The following is a 19,606-nucleotide window of genomic DNA, read 5'->3' on the forward strand; positions in this document are numbered from 1 at the left end:
TAATTACTGTAGCTTTACAATAAATCTTGAAATTAAGTAGTCTAAATCCTCCAAATTTGTTCACTTGAAAAGAGTTTGTCTCTTCTAGGTTCTTTGCTTTTCCTTATAGATTAACATCTTACCATTTTCTTAAAAAAAAGTATGCTGAGATGTGCTTGGATTATATTGTATCTGCAAATCAATTTGAAGCGAGCTAAAAATCTCAAAATTGAGTTTTCAAATCCCTGAATGTGGATTCAACATATAAATATGGTATTTACCACTACTTATGATATTTAAAGCTAGGAATATAAGAGAATTACCTCTACATGATAACAAACATCTATGCAAACCATAAACTTGCTATCATAGTTTTGGAAAATCACTGAAAATTGTACCTCTCAATAAGGAATAGGCAACGATGCATTTACACTGCTTTAATGTCATACTGTTTCCACTGTTTCCCCATCTATTTCCCATGAAGTGATGGGACCGGATGCCATGATCTTAGTTTTCTGAATGTTGAGCTTTAAGCCAACTTTTTCACTCTCCACTTTCACTTTCATCAAGAGGCTTTTTAGTCCCTCTTCACTTTCTGCCATAAGGGTGGTGTCATCTGCATACCTGAGGTTATTGATATTTCTCCCGGAAATCTTGATTCCAGCTTGTGCTTCTTCCAGTCCAGCATTTCTCATGATGTAATATGCATATAAGTTAAATAAGCAGGGTGACAATGTACAGCCTTGATGTACTCCTTTTCTTATTTGGAACCAGTCTGTTGTTCCATGTCCAGTTGTAACTGTTGCTTCCTGACCTGCATACAGGTTTCTCAAGAGGCAGGTCAGGTGGTCCTGTATTCCCATCTCTTTCAGAATTTTCCACAGTTTATTGTGATCCACACAGTCAAAGGCTTTGGCATAGTCAATAAAGCAGAAATAGATGTTTTTCTGGAACTCTCTTGCTTTTTCAATGATCCAGCAGATGTTGGCAATCTGACCTCTGGTTCCTCTGCCTTTCCTAAAACCAGCTTGAACATCTGGTAGTTCACGGTTCATGTATTGCTGAAGCCTGGCTTGGAGAATTTTGAGCATTACTTTACTACCATGTGAGATGAGTGCAATTGTGCGGTAGTTTGGGCATTCTTTGGCACTTCCTTTCTTTGGGATTGGATGACCAACCTAGATAGCATATTGAAAAGCAGAGACATTAGTTTGCCAACAAAGGTCCATCTAGTCAAGGCTATGGTTTTTCCAGTGGTCATGTATGGATGTGAAAGTTGGACTACAAAGAAAGCTGAGTGCCGAAGAATTGATGCTTTTGAACTGTGGTGTTGGAGAAGACTCTTGCGAGTTCCTTGGATAGCAAGGAGATCCAACCAGTCCATCCTAAAGGAGTCCAGTCCTGGGTGTTCATTGGAAGGACTGATGCTAAATCTGAAACTCCAATACTTTGGCCACCTCATGAGAAGAGTTGACTCATTGGAAAAGACCCTGATGCTGGGAGGGATTGGGGGCAGGAGGAGAAGGGGACAACAGAGGATGAGATGGCTGGACGGCATCACCAACTCGATGCACATGAGTCTGGGTGAACTCCGGGAGTTGGTGATGGACAGGGAGGCCTGGCGTGCTGCGATTCATGGGGTCGCAAAGAGTCGGACACGACTGAGTGACTGAACTGAACTGAACTGAGGTTTGTCATAGCTTGTCTTCTAAGATACAAGCATCTTTTAATTTCATGGCTGCAATCATGTATAAAATATATAACTAATGGAACAAAAGACTGGTTCTAAATAGGAAAAGAAGTACGTCAAGGCTGTATATTGTCACCCTGCTTTTTTAACTTATATGCAGAGTACATCATGAGAAATGCTGGGCTGGAAGAAGCACAAGCTGGAATCAAAATTGCCGGGAGAAATATCAATAACCTCAGATATGCAGATGACAGCACTCTTATGGAAGAAAGTGAAGAGGAACTAAAAAGCCTCTTGATGAAAGTGAAAGTGGAGAGTGAAAAAGTTGGCTTAAAGCTCAACATTCAGAAAACGAAGATCATGGCATCTGGTCCCATCACTTCATGGCAAATATATGGGGAAACAGTGGAAACAGTGTCAGACTTTATTTTTGGGGGCTCCAAAATCACTGCAGATGGTGACTGCAGCCATGAAATTAAAAGACTCTTACCCCTTGGAAGAAAATTATGACCAACCTAGATAGCATATTGAAAAGCAGAGACATTACTTTGCCAACAAAGGTCCATCTAGTCAAGGCTATGGTTTTTCAAGTGGTCATGTATGGATGTGAGAGTTGGACTGTGAAGAAGTCTGAGTGCCGAAGAATTGATGCTTTTGAACTGTGGTGTTGGAGAAGACTCTTCCGAGTCCCTTGGACTGCAAGGAGATCCAACCAGTCCATTCTGAAGGAGATCAGCCCTGGGATTTCTTTGGAAGGAATGATGCTAAAGCTGAAACTCCAGTACTTTGGCCACCTCATGCGAAGAGTTGACTCATTAGAAAAGACTCTGATGCTGGGAGGGATTGGGGGCAAGAAGAGAAGGGGATGACAGAGGATGAGATGGCTGGATGGCATCATGGACTCGATGGACGTGAGTCTGAGTGAACTCCGGGAGTTGGTGATGGACAGGGAGGCCTGGCGTGCTGGGATTCATGGGGTCGCAGAGAGTCAGACATGACTGAGTGACTGAACTGAACTGAACTGAATGAGAACCTACTGTATAGCACAGGCAACTCTACTCAGTGCTCTGTGGTGACCTCAATGGGAAGGAAATATGAAAAAGAGGGGATAAATATGAATCCATGTCTGATTTGCTTTGTGGTACAGCAGAAAGTAACCAACATTGTAATGTAACTATACTCCAATAAAAACTAATTAAAAATTAACCAGTCTTCCTAAATGGAAGAATGTGTTTGGCGTTGCATACATGCCCAGTCGTGTCTGACCCTTTGAGACCCCATGGACTGTAGCCCACCAGGTTTCTATGTTCATGAAATTTTCCAGGCAAGAATACTGGAGTGGCTTTCATTTCCTTCTCCAGGGGATCTTCCCAACCCAGGGATCAAATTTGTATCTCCTGTATCTTTTGCATTGGTAGGCAGATTCTTTACCACTGTGCCACCAACCTAGGGTTAAATTTCATATCTGATGTGCAAAAATAACACACTACATGGGAAAGTTGTGGGAAGAAGGAAAAATACTTGTTATTTTATCTTAGATAACTCTAGTACAAGTGAATGATGCATTTCAATTGGAAATAGTGCCCTATTTAAATCCCTTTTCTTATAACTTGACCTGTGGGCACTAGATTTATCACTGATGATATCAAATTGTTTCTTCTGCAATTACTGTATCCACTTGGTCAACCTTTACTGATATGATTTTCCTTTTATTTATATTACTATTACAGTTCTGTCTTCTATGGCTACATAAATGTCTTGCATAGACAAAGAAAATTCACTGGTACTGGTTTTCCAGGTAAGGAGATACTAATGTGAGAACAGTTTTAATTAGATGTCTATAAAATAATTGCTCCTATCGAGAATAGAATTGTGGACACAGTGAGTGAAAGAGAGGGTGGGAGAAACTGAGAGAGTAGCATTAAAACATATACATTACCATATGTAAAGTAGATAACCAGTGGGAATTTGCTGTATGACTCAGGGAGCTCAAATCTGATGCTCTCTGACAACCTAGAGGCGTGGGATGGGATGGGAGGTGGGAGGAAGGTGGGAGGAAGGTTTAAGAAGGAGGGGACATATGTATACCTGTGGCTGATTCAAGTTGATATATGACAGAAATGAACACAATATTGTAAGGTAATTATCCTCTAATTAAAAATAGATTTTTAAAAATGAACTAGAAATGTGGAAGTCTTCCCCCCAACTTTTTGGTGTTCAGATAAAGGCCATTAAGTAATGTGTGACTATAGCTTTATTCTAAACTGAGCTTATATCTATCTCACCTCAAAGGCTAGCATTCTCTTCAGCTAATACAAAATCTACAAGGTCTAATAACTGATATTTGGAATTCTTGATATAAACATGAACTTATGAACCCAAGAGAACACAGCTCGTGGATCACACTTTGTAAGTTAAATCTTAGTTATCAAATACTATCATGTTCAAGGCTACAATTGTTATAGTTTAAAAAATTCCCCTATCAAACATTTTCCATCTCTTTAAAATAAACAGCAAATAACATTCTGTAGATCCATGGTAGTCTATGTTCTACAGCTTTAGTTAAAAGATAGCTTCTTAGGTCCTTTTGCCCATATTAACCAAAATGCTGCTAAGTCGCTTCACTCGTGTCTAACTCTGTGCGACCCCATGGACTGCAGCCTACCAGGCCTCTCCATCCACGGGACTCTCCAGGCAAGAACACTGGAGTGGGTTTCCATTTCCTTCTCCAATGCATGAAAGTGGAAAGTGAAAGTGAAGTCGCTCAGTCGTGTCCGACTCCCAGCGACCCCATGGACTGCAGCCTATCAGGCTCCTCCATCCATGGGATTTTCCAGGCAACAGTACTGGAGTGGGGTGCTTTTGCCTTCTCCAATTTAACCACTCTCAAAAGCCTTATTGCACAGTATCCTAGCAAGCTATATTAAAATTTGTCCATACTGAATGCATTGGAACATACACATATCCTTTATGAAGACACAAAGGTATAACAAAAGGATAATCAAAGAAACAACTCAATCTTGAAACTGTCAAATTCCATATAATTAAATGTACCGTGGCTCTTGTTTCCAAATAGTAATTTTAAGAAGACAAGCTCTAAACTCAGTTTTGCTTTTGCACTGTTATCCTTGTTATTCACTTATATAGAAAACCACCCAATTATGTTGTATAACAGAGCACTAAAACTATTAAACACAAACCTAAAAGCTAGGTTTTTAAGTATTTGCATATGAGATAAGTGCTTTCAATTTTAATGACATGTTCCACAGAGAACACGTTAGTTGACCTAGTAGTACTCCTTAATGCTTTACTCACAAAGTGTTCAGAGGAGGGGGAGTGTTTTCCTTTTCTCTGTTGGAAGGTGTATTGCTATTTTTCTTTACAAGATCCTCAAAAGTTGTGACCTTGTGGTGGATGGATGTATGCTCTAGCAGAAAAGACATCAAGTAGGAGGATAGGAAATGTGACACCTCATCTTGGCTGTCCCTAAGTTATGTGGCTTGATATTTATACATTTTAGGTTGATATTTATACATTATAGTTTGATAATCTATAAAATTAAGAAGAAAAGAAAAATTATGGCTAATGTTCTTTCTAGCTCTAAAAGTTCATATTAGCTTCAATGAAACTCAAGATTACTGATCACAAGTGGAAAAATAGTGTGAACATATTGCAAAAGGAGATAAGGGAAAAAATTTTGGTCACATTACCAAAGGACTATAAAGAAAGCCTCAGTACTCATATCTCTTGCCACGATCACTTCATTTAAAACATAATTTTCTCACACAAGAGGCCTTGTACAGTTGTATATCATTAATATGTATATTTTTCTTTTAGCTAATTTTCAAGAAATTTGTTTATTTTTTCCATTAGGTACTTCTTTCATTCTCTCACATGAGATCTTTCACATGAATATAAATGTATTGCAGATTGCCTCAACTAACACTTGTGAGATAATAAGTAGCAAAGGAAAATTACTATTGCAACTTACATTTTAAAACTTATTTTTTTCAAAAACTTAATATTTTTGATATTAATAAATATCAAATTAAAAAGAGTGCATGATAATTAGAAAATACAGAAAATATAAACAAAATTGGAAAACCCAAATTACTACCACTAGAGGTAGAATCCCCTCCTCTTGAAATGTTTCCATATTGAAAGAAATTTTCTCAGATGAGCCTTCTGAGGCTTCAGTCACTTACTCCTCTGATAAGACTTAAGGAATCTAGGAGAAAAAAACTAAAGAATCTGTCCTTTCTATTACTCTTTTGGAACTTGCTGCCTATAAGGATTATATGATCTGTATTCACAATCATATAAATTGTGTGAACTGGGTTGTTTCCCTGTATTTGAGGAATTAAGTGGAAAATGGTCCAATTTAGGAATAACTTTTAGAGGAAATTCCCTTGCCCACAGTCTCATCAGTAATAAAGCTGTTTTTTTAATTGAAATATAGCTGACTTACAATATTGTGTTAGTTTTAGGTATACATGAAAAGTGATTCAAATAGATAGATGGAGGGAATTTCCTGGCAGTCCAGTGGTTAGGACTCCTTGCTTTCACTGCCGAGGGTGCAAGTTTCAATCCTGCTTAGGGAACTAAGATCCCACAAGCCATGTGGCACAGCTAAATATATATATATGTATATATATATATATATATATATATATATATATCAAGTTCAGATAGATAGATATAAATATTTTTTTTCAGATTCTTCTTCATCATAGTCTATTGCAAGATGTTGAATATAGTTCCCTGTGTTATACAGTAGGCCCTTATTTATCTATTTTATATATAGTAGCGTGTATCTATTAACAATTTATCTGTCCCCTCACCCTTTCCCTTTTGGTAACCATAATATTGTTCTCACTGTTTGTGAGTCTGTTTCTATTTTGTAAATAAGTTCATTGGTATTAGTTTTTAGTTTCAATATATAAATGATATCATACAATATTTACCTCTGTCTTACTTATTTCCCTTAATATGATATTCTCTAGGTCCATCCACTTTCCTGCAGATGGCAATATTTCACTTTGTTAAGTCTACATAGTATTCTATTGTATACACACGCCAAATATTTTTAAACCAGTTGTCTGTTAATAGACACTTAGGTTGCTCCCGTGTCTTGGCTATTGTAAATAGTGTCACCATGAACACTGAGGTATATGAATCTTTTCAAATTAGAGCTTTCATCTTTTCCAGATACATGCTCCAGAGTGGGATTGCCAGGTCACTTGGTAGTAGCTCTATTCTCAGCTTTTTAAGGAACCTCCATACTGTTCTCCATGTGGCTTCACCAATTTACACTCACACCAACAGTGTAGAGGGGTAAGAAAGCTATTATTTTAAGTCTCCATGACTTAAACTGCTGCATCTATATCTAAAAGGCTCCAAACTCAAGTGGGCAGAAAAGAAATTATTATAAAGTGTAAAACTTCATAGAACCCCAACTACTAACACGTCAGCATATTTTTCTATAATTTTTATTCATTCATTCATACATTAATTCATGCATTCATTCAGTATATTCTGCTATTAACTAAACACAATACTCAGACTTACCAGCCTTCAAAAAGCTAATAGTCCTGCATAAAAGACAAACAGTAGTCAGTTAACTATAATACAAGGATGATGACTAGTATGAGTGTGGACCCTGAGCTCTAAGGCAAGCATATCAGAGAAACCTCTCTAACCTGGACTGAACAGGCCTCCTGTGGGGGGGCGGGAAAAAATTAAGTCAAGAATAAGTCGTATTGAGGCAGAGAATACCACTTGGGTGGGGGGAGGTCAGTGAGAATTACAGAATTCAATATTCACCAAAACTGAGAGGGAAGAGACCCTGGCAGAAGTTCACTTTGGTTACAGCCTAGAGATGGAGAGATAGCATCATGCAAGGGAAGCTCCACATAATAAGCAGATATGGATCGAATCAAAAAGCACCTTTTAGGCTGTAACAAAAACTTAGGTGGTTACCCTAAGGGCAGGGGTTTCCCAGGTGTCACTAGTGGTAAAGAACCTGCCTGCCAATGCAGGAGACCTAAGAGACACAGGTTTGATCACTGGGTTGGGAAGATTCCCTGGAGGAGGGCACGGCAACCCACTCCAATAGTCTTGCCTGGAAAATCCCCGTGGACAGAGGAGCCTGGTGAGCTATAGTTCATGGGGTCACAAAGAGTTGGACATGACTGGAGCAATAGCACACACACATCCTAAGAGCAATGGATGTTAAACACAACCAAACATTATTGCTTATGGGGGTTTTAATTCAGCATTTTTTATTTACTAGTATTTATATTAAAGCTGCATTTCAAAAATGTTTCAGATGATTAAATACTATTTTATATCTATACTAAATTATTTTGAAATTACCTAAAACTTTACAGTGTCACAACCATAACATATACAGTGCTTGTTTCACTAATATAATTTTTAAAAAATTTAGTTATAAGCTACTGCTGTTCAGTCACTCAGTTATGTCCAACTCTGCGACCCCATGGACTGCAGCATGCCAGTCTTCCCTGTCCTTTTCTATCTCCTGGTGTTTGCTCAAACTCACGTTCATTGAATCAGTGACATTAGTTGTTAGAGATCAACAAAACTATATTTTTGCTTCAACATTTTTAAAGTTGTTATTAAAATGACAGAATCTTTATAAATATTTAAGCTATTTATATATTTTTTCTATTTGGTAATTGCTTTTGCATGAAACTTGTCCATTAATATATGAAATCAATCTTAGTGTTTTTCTTACTGATTTAAATGAGGCTTTTATCAAATAACATTTTAATTTTTTTTTTACATTTTTAGAAAACTTTTACCACATTTTTCTGACTTTTCAACTTAAAATTTTTACTATATTTTTATCTTTTTATTTTTTGAAACATTTTAAGTATCAATATAAAGGTCATAATATTATAGACAAGACTTACATATTGATAAGTATTAATATCTATCTTATTTGTTGCAAGACTGTTATTTTATAAATGAAATAAAATGTGATGAAGTAAAGCTTCCCAATGCTTTGTCTTTTTGGCTTCAGGCAATCATTTTACATTCTCCCTACAAATATTTGCAAGCAGTAAAATATATTGACTTGTGGGGATTTGGGTTACTCTGGATCTTTAGTTATCATGCTATGCTATGGTATGCTAAGTCACTTCAGTCGTGTCTGACTCTGTGCGACCCCATAGATGGCAGCCCACCAGGCTCCCCCATCCCTGGGATTCTCCAGGCAAGAACACTGGAGTGGGCTGCCATTTCCTTCTCCAATGCATGAAAGTGAAAAGTGAAAGTGAAGTCGCTCAGTCGTGTCGGACTCTTAGCGACCCTATGGATTGCAGCCTAACAGGCTCCTTCCGTCCATGGGATTTTCCAGGCCATAGTGAGTATTTAATTCTGAAACTTTTTTCTTTTTAACTCAATATAGTGTTTTTCAAGATACTTCCATGTGCATATAGATAGGTCTAGTTCATTCTTTGACTCTCTGAATAATAATAATAAAACATTTAATGAACTTTCTCTGTGTAACAGCCAATGTTCTACACACATTACATGGATTAACTTGTTTATACTTAACTGTTGAGGTAGGTATTATCCATATTTTACAGAGCTACAGAATAAATAGCTGTCTAAAGTTATGACAGTGTTAGTTGCTCAGTCTGTCCGACTCTTTGTAACCCCAAGGAATACAGCCCACCAGGCTCCTCAGTCCCTTGAATTCTCCAGCAAGAACACTGGAGTGAGTTGCCATCCCCTTCTCCAGGGGACTGCGGGATCAAACCCAGGTCTCCCATATTGCAGGCAGATTCTTTATCATTTGAGCCAACAGGCAAGTCCCAAGTTACAACAGAGCAGTGCTCAAATCTTCCCAAAGTTTCTCCATTTAACCAATGCATGACAGCTTCTCTTCGTCCTTAGTGGTAGTATTCCTCATATGAGCATTTATCCATTTTCTAGAGACTTGTTTCCATTTTCTAATTGCAGATAATGCTCTCATCAACACTCTATGACAATGAGATTATACATGTCTCCTTACGTACATATATCAAGCATGTCCATTTTTAATTTTACCAAATATGATGGCTTCCCTGGTGGCTCATATGGTAAAGGGTCTGCCTGGAATGCAGGAGACCTGGGTTTGATCCCTGGGTCAGGAAGATCCTCTGGAGAAGGAAATGGCAACCCACTCTAGTATTCTTGCCTGGAGAATTCTATGGACAGATGAGCCTGGTAGGCTACAGTCCATGGGGTCTCAAAGAGTCAGACAGGACTGAGCGACTAACACTTTCACTTTCATCACTTTCCAAAGTGATCAAACTAAATAAGAGTTTCCATTGCTCTAGTGCTTGGCTCTGATCAGATCAGATCAGATCAGTCGCTCAGTCGTGTCCGACTCTTTGCGACCCCATGAACTGCAGCACGCCAGGCCTCCCAGTCCATCACCAACTCCCGGAGTTCACTCAGACTCACGTCCATCAAGTCAGTGATGCCATCCAGCCATCTCATCCTTTGTCATCCCCTTCTCCTCTTGCCCCCAGTCCCTCCCAGCATCAGAGTCTTTTCCAAAGAGTCAACTCTTCGCATGAGGTGGCCAAAGTACTGGACTTTCAGCTTTAGCATCATTCCTTCCAAAGAAATCCCAGGGCTGATCTCCTTCAGAATGGACTGGTTGGATCTCCTTGCAATCCAAGGGACTCTCAAGAGTCTTCTCCAACACCACAGTTCAAAAGCATCAATTCTTCGGCACTCAGCCTTCTTCACAGTCCAACTCTCACATCCATACATGACCACTAGAAAAACCATAGCCTTAACTAGACGAACCTTTGTTGGCAAAGTAATGTCTCTGCTTTTGAATATGCTATCTAGGTTGGTCATAACTTTCCTTCCAAGGGGTAAGCGTCTTTTAATTTCATGTCTGCAGTCACCATCTGCAGTGATTTTGGAGCCCAGAAAAATAAAGTCTGACACTGTTTCCACTGTTTCCCCATCTATTTCCCATGAAGTGATGGGACCGGATGCCATGATCTTCATTTTCTGAATGTTGAGCTTTAAGCCAACTTTTTCACTCTCCACTTTCACTTTCATCAAGAGGCTTTTGAGTTCCTCTTCACTTTCTGCCATAACGGTGGTGTCATCTGCATATCTGAGGTTATTGATAATTCTCCTGGCAATCTTGATTCCAGCTTGTGCTTCTTCCAGCCCAGCGTTTCTCATGATGTATTCTGCATATAAGTTAAATAAGCTGGGTGACAATATACAGCCTTGACATACTCCTTTTCCTATTTGGAACCAGTCTGTTGTTCCATGTCCACTTCTAACTGTTGCTTCCTGACCTGCATACAAATTTCTCAAGAGGCAGATCAGGTGGTCTGGTATTCCCATCTCTTTCAGAATTTCCCACAGTTTATTGTGATCCACACAGTCAAAGGCTTTGGCATAGTCAAAAAAGCAGAAATAGATGTTTTTCTGGAACTCTCTTGCTTTTTCCATGATCCAGTGGATGTTGGCAATTTGATCTCTGGTTCCTCTGCCTTTTCTAAAACCAGCTTGAACATAGCCTTCCTAATTTTTTTCAATCTGATGATTGCAAAAGATACCCTGTATTCATTTTTTTTTTCTAGTTTGATCTAAAATTTTTATAATTTTATTAATCACCCCAATTTAGCCTCCATTTAATACTGGTTCAGGTTACATATAAGTATAGCACTGGGTCTCCCTCAGTATTCCAGAATAAAAACATTTTTCCTCTAAAATTCAGAATAACGCTTTAAAGAAATACAAACCAAAGAGCTCAAGAGGAAATTAGCAGTATAATATTCCATATAGTTCAATCTCTCTTTAAGCCTGAGTTCAAATGTCTCCATGCTAATTAAAAAATTTTTTTTTCCCTGGCTTTATAAGATACAGCATTGTGTAAGTCTTTAAAATTCAATGTGCATATATATTGCAAAATGATTACCACATTAGGGTCAGTTACCTCACATAATTACCATTTTTTTTGGTGGTGAGAACAGCTAAGATTTACTCTCTTAAATCTTTTAAGTATATAAAACAATATTGTTAACTATAGTCATGGTGGAGAGTTCTGATAAAGCTCCAGTGGTCTACTGGACAAGGGAATGACAAATCACTTCAGTATTCTTGCCTTGAAACCCCATGAACAGAATGAAAAGGCAAAAATGATATGACACTGTAAGATGAGCCCCCCAGGTCAGTAGGTATCCACTATGCTACTGGGAAAGAGAGGAGAAGTAGCTCTAGAAAGAATGAAGAGGCTAGGCCAAAGCAGAAACAATGCTCAGTTGTGAATCTGTCTGGTGGTGAAAGTAAACTCTGATGCTGTAAAGAACAATACTGCATAGGAACCTGGAATGTTAGGTCCATGAGTCAAGGTAAATTGGAAGCGGTCAAGCAGGAGATGGTAAGAGTGAGTATCAAAATTTTAGCAATCAATGAACTAAAATGGGTGGGAACAGGCAAATTTAATTCAGATGGCCATTAGATATACTACTGTGGGCAAGAATCCCTTAGAAGAAATTGAGTAACCCTTATAGTCAACAAAATATTCCTAAATGTAGTACTTAGGTGCAATCTGAAAAATGACTAAATGAACTCAGTCTGTTTCCAAGGCAAACCATTCAACATCACAGTAATCCAAGTCTATGTCCCAAATACTAATGCTAAAGAAGATGAAGTTGAATGGTTCTGTGAAGACCTATAAGACCTTCTAAAACTAACACCAAAAAAAGATGTCCTTTCATCACAGGGGATTGGAATGCAAAAGTAGGAAGTCAAGAGATACCTGGAGTAACAGGCATGTTGGCCTTGGAGTACAAAATGTAGCAGGGCAAAGGCTAACAGAATTTTGTAAAGAGAACACAATGGTCACAGCAAACACCCTTTTCCAACAACACAAGCAATGACTCTATGCATGGACACCACCAGATGGTCAACAACGAAATCAGATTGATTATATTTTTTGCAGCCAAAGATGGAGCAAATACATGGAGCTATACATTCATCATAAACAAGACCTGGAGCTGACTGAGGCTCAGATCATCAGCTCCTTATTGCAAAATTCAGGCTTAAATTGAAGAAAGTAAGGAAAACCACTAGATCATTCAGGTATGACCTAAATCAAATCCCTTATGATTATACAGTAGGGGTGATGAATAGATTTAAGGGATTAGATCTGGTATACACAGTTCCTGAAGAACTATGGATGGAGGTTCATAATATTGTATAGGAGGCAGTGACCAAAACCATCCCCAAGGAAAAAATGCAAAAAGGCAAAGTGATTTTATGAGGAGGCCTTACAAATAGTTGAGAAAATAAAAGAAGCAAAAGGCAAAGGAGAAAGGGAAAGATTCACCCAACTGAATACAGTTCCAGAGAATGACAAGGAGAGAAAAGAAAGCCTGCTTAAGTGAATAACAATGAAATAGAGAAAAACAATAGAATGGGAAAGACTAGAGATCTCATCAAGAAAATTGGAAATACCAAGTGAACATTTCATGCAAAGATGGGCACTATAAAGGACAGAAATGGCATGGACCTAACAGAAACAGAAGATCTTAAGAAGAGGTGGCAAGAATACACAAGAACTGTACAAAAAAGACCTTCATGACCCAGATAACCATGATGGTGTGGTTACTCACCTAGAGCCAGACATCCTGGAAGCCTAAGTCAAGTGGGTGTTAGGAAGCATCACTATGAATATAGTTAGTGGAGGTGATGGAATTTCAGTTGAGCTATTTCAAATTCTAAAAGAAGATGCTGTTACAGTACTGCACTCAATATGCCAGCAAATTTGGAAAACTCAGCAGTGGCCACAGAACTGGAAAAGGCCAGTTTTCATTCCAATCCCAAAGAAAGGCAATGCCAAAGAATGTTCAAACTATCGCACAGTTGCACTCATTTCACACGCTAGTAAAGTAATGCTCAAAATTCTCCAAATGAGAATAGTACATATACTGAGAACTTCCAGATGTTCAAGCTGGATTTAGAAAAGGCAGAGGAACCAGAGATCAAATTGCAAACATCCGTTGAATTTTGGAAAAGCAAGAGAGTTCCAGAAAAACATCTATTTCTGCTTCATTAACTACACCAAAGCCATTGACTGTGTGGATCACAGCAAACTATTAAATTGTTCAAGAGATGGAAATACCAGACCATCTTACCTGCCTCCTGAGAAATCTGTATGCAGGTCAAGAAGCAACAGCTAGAACTGGACATGAAACAACAGACTGTTTCCAAATTGTGAAAGGAGTACGTCAAGGCTGTATTTGTCACCTTGCTTATTTAACTTCTATGCAGAGTACATCATGAGAAATGCTGGACTGGATGAAGCACAAGCTGGAATCAAGATTGCCGGGAGAAATATCAATAACCTCAGATATGCAGATGATACCACCCTTATGGCAGAAAGTGAAGAAGAACTAAAGAGTCTCTTGATGAAAGTGAAAGAGGAGAGTGAAGAAGCTGGCTTAAAACTCAACATTCAAAAACCCAAGTTCATGGCATCTAGTCCCATCACTTACTTCATGGCAAATAGATGGGGAAACAATGGAAATAGTGAGAGACTTTAGTTTTTTGGGCTCCCAAATCACTTCAGATGGTGACTTCAGCCATGAAATTAAAAGATGCTTGCTCCTTGGAAGAAAAGCTATGACCAACCTAGACAGCATATTAAAAAGCAGAGACATGACTTTGCCAACAAAGGTCCATCTAGTCAAAGCTATGGTTTTTCCAGTAGTCATGTATGGATGTGAAAGTTGGACCATAAAGAAGGTTGAGTGCTGAAGAATAGTTGCTTTTGAACTGTGGTTTTGGAGAAGACTCTTGAATGTCCTTTGGACTGCAAGGAGATCAATCCAGTCAATCCTAAAGGAAATCAGTCCTGAATATTCATTGGAAGGACTGATGCTGAAACTGAAGCTCCAATAGTTTAGCCAACTGATGTAAAGAACTGACTCATTGGAAAAGACCTGACTCGTAAAAAACCCTGATGCTGGGAAAGATTTAAGGCAAGACTAGAAGGGGATGACAGAGGATGAGATGGTTGGATGGCATCACCGACTCAATGGACATGAGTTTGAGCAAGCTCTCAGAGTTGGTGATGGACAGGGAAGTCTGGCATGCTTCAGTCCATGGGGTTGCAAAGAGTCGGACATGACTGAGTGACTGAACTGAACAGTTGAAATGAAGGGCTTTTCATGAAGTATTAATGAATAAGAAAAATTATACAATTTTGAAAACTGGAAATAAAAAGATTGTGCATGTGTATATACACAAGCATGTGTTCATATGTATACATGTGAATGGTTATAAAAAGCATAGGAAAAGCTAGAATAATAGAACTCAATTGCCAAAATGAGTTACTTATGATTCAGTAACAGAGGAGAAAAGAGTGGGCAGAGGCAATTACCAAAGTAAACTGAAGAATTAAGAATTTAGTAGCCACAGAATATGATATAATTTGGGCACTTATATAAAATTACATATGCATATATTTTAAAAACAAAATATTTTAAAGATGAAATTATAATATGCTGATTACAATAATAGAATGGGTGGATTTAACTTTACTTAAAAGTAAATGTTGTAGTATTTTTTACCATATTTTAGTCTTTCTTAGTGCTTAGGCCCAGATTATTTTTAAAAATCCACATACACAGATACCATGGAACCCACATATATTCAAATAGTGCAGTCAGTGGTAACTAAGTGGCTTTTTAAAAACTTTTTCTGCCACATGAAATGAAAAAATATGTACAGATTGACCTTTTAGTTAAGCTAGGATGAGTGGAAAGGAGGATAAAAAAGCATAAAGGAAGAATGGGATTTAAAGACTGAAGTTTTAGCATCTTGATTGGATATGCAAAAGGATACAGGAGAATCTGATGGGTTAATGGAAATGAAATTTTCACTAGGCAAATATTTGCTGAGTCTCTACTGTGTGCCACATTGTTCTAGACACTGAAGCCAGGAGTTAATGTAAAAGCATCAAGTTGATCTCTTGTGGAGTTTACATTCTCCTAGGGAGAGGAAGCTCAAAAGCAAGAGAACACAGACACAAAGATAGTCTCAGTAGCTCAGGCACAGACCAGAGGACACTGTGAGGACAAATAGCCTTAGGAGCACACCAGACCTGATCCCTGCCTGTGCAGCTCTGACGTTTGAGGTTCTCAGGTGGGGAGAAGGCAAGTCCAAAACCTGTAAGGAGGTCTGAGCTTGGAATGTTCCAGGCTGGAGGCACCACATAAGGACAAGGGGAATGAGCACTAAGCATGAACTCAGAATTCATCAGGCTTGCAGACTGTAGACACTTCGAGGGCCTGCTTCTATAGAAAAACTTGAATTAGAAGTTCCTAAAACCTGGACAATCAAAATATGATGAACTGCACGCTCAGGATGGGGTACTTGGGCAGGCTCCTCACAGTCTGCAGTGAACCCCCAGGGCTGCCAGTTGTGGGAGAAGTGTGAACCATGCTCTGGGTCAGAAACCACTCAAAGCAGCTTTTCCAGGGGAAAGAAGTGGCGACAAAGAGAACAAATCTCCTCAAAGCAGCAGGATTCTAGCCAAAGACTTTCAAGCCTGAAGGAGCACTGTGATATTAATGACATCAGCAGCCATCCAAGGACAAAAAGACTTTGCAAACCTGTTGAGGATGGGGAATTCCAGAAAGGCAACCAGGGGATATGAGTAAAAGACCGAGGAAGCAAGAGGCTATAAACTCTACTAGAGAATCATGTCCAACTCTTTGTGACCCCATGGACTGTAGCCTACCACACTCCTCCATCCATGGGATTTTCCAGGCAAGAGTACTGGAGTGAGTTGCCATTTCCTTCTCCAGAGGATCTTCCCAACCCAGGGATTGAACCTGGGTCTCCCGAGTTGTAGGCAGACACTTTACCATCTGAGCTACCAGAGAAGGCCAAACTCTACTAGAGGGTACCTGTTAATCATGCAATGCACTCTGCTTATAAGGGTAGGAAGCTGAGTCCCTAGCGAGCCTACCTTCACTTTAATACCATTGTGTGAGATTGCAGGGACAGGGATGAAATGGTAAAGGAAAAGTTAGAAACTTTAGGTTCTTTCAGTTCACTTCAGTTTATTCGAGTCTTTAAGAAAAGCCATTAAATAAGATACCCTACTTTAAAGGAAAGTAGGAGAGTTCAGGTGACACCTCTCTAAATGTTTCAGTTTTGCAAGGAGACAGGATGTGTGAGATGATGCTCTGTGAAAGAAGTAGTTTGCAAAACTTACAGATCCCTGCTGTTTTCTTCCCTGAAGAAAAGGAGAATCTTTAAAGTCATGAGCAACTTCTTGATCTGAAATTTCCCCTTATTGAGTTTTATGTTCACAGGAAATAAACTAATATACACAACTATTTGATTTGGCTGGAGTTCTGGGGAGAATGGATTCACAAAATCTTTATCCCCTTGCCCTGTTTTCTTTAAATATCTCTTTTCCCAGATAATACTTGAGTTTCTTCTATCTATTTCTGAAAACAGCAATGTGGGTTGGGACCCATTATTTTCACTTAAGAGTAAGCATGCAGATTCTTTTCATTTCTAAGTGAAATAAAAAATACAAATACTCAGAGCTAACTCCAGATCAATTTATGTCCAGTGGTGGGACTTAGGTATAGGCATTTGAAAAAGTTTCACAAGTAATGAATGTTTCCTATTTTGGTTTATAAGAAACTTAATCAAGCCTGTAATATTTATTTCTTCCTAAGAATGCAGCTTTGTTTGTTTAGAAAGGCTTGGCATATGCAGAAATAAGTACTTTGATTGTAAGCTGCTATTACTATGTACTCAGGGGCCCTGCAGGATTGAATTTAAGCTCATGGACTTGAAGGCTACATGAATTCATTATCCCAATTCCTCAGTCTAGCTTACTTCGGGCAAAATCATTTCCAAGCCTCTGTTTCCTTATCGACAAAACTCACTGAAGATTAGCTCTCACTATCTCATTTGACTTTCAGAAACTGTTTTCCAAAACAAGCAGAACTAAAATATTCTCATATGCTTGGTAGACCCTTTAGAGTTTTGAAAATGAAGGTCAACTGCAATTCAAAGATGTATTAGTTCCAGCAGAAGATGCCTTAGTCTGTAAGTGCCCCAGTGGAACCCAGATTTTATGCAGACACTTAAATGAAGCCTCTCAACAGCCCAAAAAGAAAATCAGAAATATTGGTAGTGTTTAGACATGTTAAATTTTCAGTAGCAACAAAGTTAAGAGAGAACCAATTTCTTGGCATTTCAGGTGTTATTTTGTTTGTAGTTTCTTTCTTTCTTTAAATTACTGCAGTGGTGTGATTGGGATTCTGCAGTTGTTATGATTCCCCTGATATAATGTGTCTGGTGTGTTAAACTGGAACAGAACTACACCCAGGTTGGCAGGGAACTGGAATAGGGCTTGTCTTCTCAGTCTGTGTGGCATGGAGCTTGACTTTTGTGCTGTTCTGACTCATTTTGACTTTTTGTGTATGAGGGGAGAGTTGGTGAAATATCAAAGAGGCATTCACCCCATGCCTGAAGCTCTGATCATCCTGTGTCCCAATCCTTGATACATCCTAGAGAAGCTGCACTGGTAGGGCTTCCCCGGGGGGAGGGGGGGGGCCTAGTGGTAAAGAACTTGCTGCCAATGCAGGAGACACAAGAGATACAGGTTTGATCCCTGGGTCAGGAAGCTCCCCCAGAGAAGGAAATGGCAACCCACTCCAGTATTCTTGCTTGTAAAATCCCATGGACAGAGGAGCCTGATAGGCTACAGCCCATAGGGTCGTGAAGTCAGACACGACTGAAGCAACTTAGCACGCATGCATGTACTGGTAACAGCCACTTGAACACATGGAAGGAATTTCTATGCACTTCTCTCATCTCCTCCCCACTGGAGACAGGAAAGACTTTAGATCTGTCAGAGATGGGTGTCCTAAAGAACAATGCTGTGCCAGAGGCTGCACCCAGCACAGTCACCTATACCGCTCCATTCATTCCTTCTAATCGCCCAGTGGAGACAGGAGATAATGATTTTATAGAATTTTCAGGGTCTTGACTAAGGCTGGCTGCTTTCAAGTAGCAAAACAAGGATATCTGTGACTTCTCACCCTGGGTCGTCTGCCCTCTTATCATCGGAGAAGGCAATGGCACCCCACTCCAGTACTCTTGCCTGGGAAATGGAAACCCAGAGGGATGAAAAGATTTTAGAAAGCATATTCTAACTTATCCATTTATATTTGAGAAATTTAGACTCAAGTTAAATGATTTGCCTTAGGCACAGAGCCAATGAGAAGCCTGACTGAGAAAAGAACTTTATCTCTTCATTTTTGTAACTCTGGTATCTCAGAATTCCACAAGGTGCTTAAAGGACATGCTGCTGCTGCTGCTAAGTCACTTCAGTCGTGTCCGACTCTGTGTGACCCCATAGACGGCAGCCCACCAGGCTCCTCCATCCCTGGGATTCTCCAGGCAAGAACACTGGAGTGGGTTGCCATTTCCATGAAACTCATTCAAAAAAGCTGTCTGTTGTGGTGACCATTGTAACTCATTGCTGGGGCAGTATCTTTACATCTGCCTTTGGTTTGATAGAGTAAGGGACCTTCTAGACTCCGAATGTTCAGTTTCAAGGCAATTGGAAAATTCATTTAAGAGCCAGTTTATCCCCCAGAGCTAGAACTTAAAACTAAAGGTAATTAGGAAGGAAAGAAAAATCAGCTGTCAACAGCAGGCTAATCGCAGGCATAAAATTCATGTCTTTAAGAGAACTACTTGGTAAGATTAATATAAAACTATATAGATCTATTTTAGGAACATGAGGTTATATTTATCTTTCTTTCAATATGTACTACAGTTTTAAAGTTTTCATTTAAAATCAACTTACCCTCTCCAGAATAAGGAAAGTAATATTTTACAAAATGATTA

The 19,606-nt window shown here is 39.0% G+C and overlaps 1 protein-coding gene and 1 long non-coding RNA gene across 2 annotated transcripts in view; one reads left to right on the forward strand and one right to left on the reverse strand.

Moving 5' to 3' along the window:
• Positions 1–19,606, reverse strand: part of NPFFR2 (neuropeptide FF receptor 2) — a 77,908-nt gene that overhangs the window by 55,728 nt on the left and 2,574 nt on the right. The window lies entirely within an intron of this gene.
• Positions 1–19,606, forward strand: part of LOC147370496 (uncharacterized) — a 77,219-nt gene that overhangs the window by 39,303 nt on the left and 18,310 nt on the right. The window contains exon 2 of the long non-coding RNA XR_015165317.1: positions 3,400–3,467. This is a non-coding gene — a long non-coding RNA (uncharacterized LOC147370496). The remainder of the gene's footprint in view (positions 1–3,399; positions 3,468–19,606) is intronic.

The sequence above is a fragment of the Bos grunniens genome, chromosome 6 (assembly GCF_055505025.1).
Source record: "Bos grunniens cultivar Pamir isolate PY7600 chromosome 6, Bosgru_T2T1.0, whole genome shotgun sequence".
Lineage (NCBI taxonomy): Eukaryota > Metazoa > Chordata > Mammalia > Artiodactyla > Bovidae > Bos > Bos grunniens.